We start from the raw sequence: 4,493 nt of genomic DNA, 5'->3' as shown, positions 1-4,493 counted from the left end.
TGTAGAGACATCGAGACCCTTTGTGATAACAAGGTCGAGGGTATGGCCGAGAGAGTGTGTTGGCCCCTGTACATGCTGTGTTAGGGAGAAAGTATCGATTAGTGCAATGAATTCCTTGGCGTAATTGTTTTCAGGATTATCCACATGCAAGTTTAGATCCCCTGATATAATAAGACAGTCAAACTCTATGCAAACGACTGATAGCAGTTCACCAAGCTCTTCAAGAAAAACTTCTGCTGAATGTTTTGGAGGCCTGTAAATTGTCAGTAATAAAATCTGAGGAGAAGACTTAATGTGTGCACACAGATGTGTGTACTAACTCGCTTGGCCAAATTAATCACTTTCTGATACTGATTGTGAGCCAATGGGGAACTGGGTTTGAGTCATTTCCCAAACCCGCAAACCCCATTTTTCACCCACTCATTTACAGTCATTCTTTTGAGCGGTCTGTCCAAGTAAGAAGTACAGAAGAAGTACAGTCTGTACGCAACCCACCCTCACAATGAGTCGTTAAACTGAAATGTATGTTAATCCATTTCAACGATTCGTTGTAAGACTGTTGCTGTACTACATTCAGGTCAAAGTGCCCATGGTGGGCCTGTATTTGAATCCTGCCCTCAGGATCCCGCCCCATCTCTCTTTCTCACACTCGATTATTGTCACTGTCTTATCTACACAAAGGCAGAAGCCCAAATGTATACCTAGACAAAGCAGTGGAAGGGTCAGTTATCTGCTAAAAACCTGCTTTTGGTCAAAGCGGATTGTGCTAAAATATGTCTTAGAAGGGCAAATGTGGATGTCATTCACATCTCTGTGCTCAGTATTTCTTAAAAAGTTCACTGATGCATCAGTGCACTGCATCTATTTCCAGAAAAGAAAGAAGAAAACTCAAAGAACACACACTAACAAACATATCCTTTTCACAGTTGGTGATCTTTCACAAAGTCTGGCCTGGTACTCATGGGTTGGTGCAGCATTTCTCTTGTTGTTATAGTGAAACTTTGGCTATGGGCTTTTGTGTATGCTGTTGTAGACAGCTATGAGGTTCCTTGGGAGATTAGACTCCCTTACTTGAGTTTGAACTCTCTGCCCTTTTGAACTTTTGTCAGTTGGCTTTTACAGCCTGTGATGTTGACTGGTTTATTATCCAGAGTGCTAGCACAAATATTTCATCTTGATTGCGCATTACTTCATCTTGTGTTGCACATTATTTGACAAATACATGAACAAATCCTACAAAATAAGGAATAAGGCCAAGTTCCCTTTTCTTTCATTTTTCCAAGTATATTCAGGGTAATGTTTGCATTCCATTGCAAGGACCATCTTTACATCTTTACATTTCATTCTATTCCCGTTACTATCAATCTAAGAATGATAATAATAATTCCCAGTCAAATGGGCAGGAGCTAGTTAAAAACATATTACTGGGGCATGTGCTACAGTAAAGGGAGTCTTGTGATACCCATGGAGTGAAGAGACATATGGTTAATAAATATACACTGTTTTTTTGTTTTTTTACACTCACTTCTCAATAAACACTTGTGTCTGCTTTGTCTCACCTTCTTAAAGACTGTCTATAAATTCAAACCACACGTTTGAGTCTCTCTGGATTACTCTGCATAAAAAGTGCAGACAATGCTTTCATAGACTTGTAAAGGAGAACATTTCACCATGACGTACATTGTTTATATACTGCAGAGCAGATTTCCAGGCCCTGTAAACTGAAGTAGGTATGGGACCGCTCCATGCCTCATTGCACATACAGGGACATTAATGTTATGTGTATTGATAAATATTTGGAGAGGTGAGGTATGCAGCTGGTCAGAGTGTTGAATGGACTGATGTCAGCCCCACCTCTGGGGATTCTTTAGACAAAAGTCTGACTGGAATTTCCTGTGTCCGTGCAATGTCTTCACAGGCATGAAACTAATCCACAAATATCTGTACAGTCCAAGTCCAAAAAGCATTCCAAGGAAAGGGTGCTGCACTAATAAGAAATACATGTCTCCATCAAAACCTCAAAGGTTTTTTCCTTCCATCCTACATCGTCTTGTATTTCATATTCACCACTGACATGTCTTTTATTTTTTTATCCACTGTATCTTAAAATGCATTTGACTGTTTTGATCCAGCTGACAATGCACATTGGGGGGCGTGGTGCATAAAAATAGATGTTCTTTATGACCTTTTGATTTCAGGCTGGCCGCCCTGATGATCACATTTGGTATTACACTAATTAAAGGCCAGTCCTGCACGTTCATCCTGTGTAATTTAAGAGAGGCTCCCATGGGTCATCAAGCTGTCCACCTAAAATTTCTACCTAAAAACCTCAAGGGCTGCAGACCGGACTGTGGTTCATCTTCATCTGTCTTTTCCCTCCAATTTTGTCGCACTGGCTCCCGAGAAATAGGCGGCCTGGATAGGCGTGGGTACCCGTGGGTAGCCGTGGCCCAGCCACCTCTCCAGGAGCCACCCATACTGAGCCAATGTTTACTTTCACCTTGAAACGGGCATTCAGGGTGCAATGAGCAATGTGCTTCCTGTGTCTCAGATCTTAATGGGTTTAAATGCAGACTGGGTCTGGGTGGCTGTCTCAGATGGGGCCCCCTATCCCATGCCCCATCATCCTTCACACACTCCACCCTTTCCTTTTGACCGGCCACAGAAGAGAGAGAAAGAGAGAGGGGGAGCAAAAGAGTGAGAGAGGGGGAGGGAGGAGAGAGAGAGGGAGGGAGGAGGGAGACAGACAGTCTAAGTTTAAGGAGATGTTGAGACAGAGAGACAGTTTAAGGAGATGGAGAGACAGATTGTCATATAAGGAAAACTGACGCATGGGAAGAAGGAAAGAGTTGTCTTCCATCGATCACAGCTAGCAATTAAACCCATGGAGGATGATTAAAGGCGCCCATTCAAAATAGAAATAAAAAACGATCCCCAGAAGCAATTATGTCCCCATTCCGCAGGACTAAGCCAGTGAGGCAGGGTGACGTGCTATTGTGATGGAGAAACCAAATGGCCAGGGCTGCCATAAGCACCAAGTCAGACACAGGGAATGGTTAAAGCGGCTTTCCTCTCAAAGGGAAAATGCCAAGAGGTCCCATTTCTGTAAAGATGCCTTGTATTGTTATTTGCAGGGAGAGGCCAGAGTGTCTGCTGGGGGATTTTATTACTTTTTAAAAAGCATATTGTAGTGGCGCCATTAACCTGAATGAGGAAGCTTTCGAAGCTATTTTCAATCTGAATGGGAAGCATCTGAGCAGTGGAAATGAATGAGGACAGGCTAATGCAATAGAGGCATGAATCATGGCTCTGTGGTTTTCATGAACCCGAGGATATTCCATATTTCCCAGTGTCCAACTTTTGGGGTCGGCCTGGCTCTATGATTCCCGGCATTAAGACTTTGAAGTAGTATAGCAATTCCACCTCTAGGAGTCTGTTCAGACTAATTTAGACATTAAAAAGTACAACACAATCCAAATTACTACAGCAGTGATGGAATATTAAACCACATAGAAATTCAATAGTCAGTCATATTTCACTGTCTAGGACCTCACAGTAGTTGAAATCATACATTTAATATAAATACAAAAGCTTTGCACCATCCTACTGTTTACACAATGCCTTATAAAAACATTCTCTTCCTTGTTTAATGAGTCAATCTGATGAGAAACTGTCTAATAAAATCAGCAATATATTCCAAACATCTGCTATGCACACAGGCACACACACACACATATACATAGGCACTGGCACACGTGCGAACCCACACCCACTTGCCATCCAGCCAGAACAAGGTCTATAACATCTTCGCCGGCTCTGCCATTATACACACGTTTGCAACAATCTCTAGCGTTTCGTTAGCCTGCCTCTGTGCTGTAAACTGATCCTGCTTCGGTCGGCGGATAGGATGGGGGGGGGGGGGGAATTAAGATCGTGTTGGTAGTGTATAGGTCTAATTCAGTGCCTGTCACTTTAAGACGTTTGAGGGAACCCTTGCAATTGTAACACAGTTGAAAGGCTGCTGATGTGTGGATGCAATTCATAACGTTTTCTACATAGTTAAAATAAAGGTTCACGTACTTCTCCTTGGGACAAGCACTTTTGAATTTTGGAAAACACTTTTCCATTTACATCGGGATTTTGCAAATATTCAGTGTCAGAGTCAATAAAATGAGCCCTTCAACGATATTGACAAGCAGTAAGTAGGCTAAGCATGCTAAATTCGACATCCAAACAGTATTCTAACGTCAGCTTTGAGATACTGCTTGATTTCATAACTTAACTTAGTTTAGGCTCTTCAATGTAGCCTATGTTGTGATAAGACCTTAGCAGAGTTCACTTCAATGCAGCAATTTTGAACAAATTTGCGCAGCATGGTCACGATGCACCATGATGCACGGATTTAATAGCAATTTAGCTAGACGTCTTCTATGCAATGCTTCTATGTGGCAACAACAATCCTTCAACAATCGTGAATATTTTGTTAAATGCAC

This window comes from Alosa sapidissima, chromosome 17 (assembly GCF_018492685.1).
Source record: "Alosa sapidissima isolate fAloSap1 chromosome 17, fAloSap1.pri, whole genome shotgun sequence".
NCBI classification, from domain to species: Eukaryota; Metazoa; Chordata; class Actinopteri; order Clupeiformes; family Clupeidae; genus Alosa; species Alosa sapidissima.
This window is presented reverse-complemented; position numbering follows the sequence as displayed.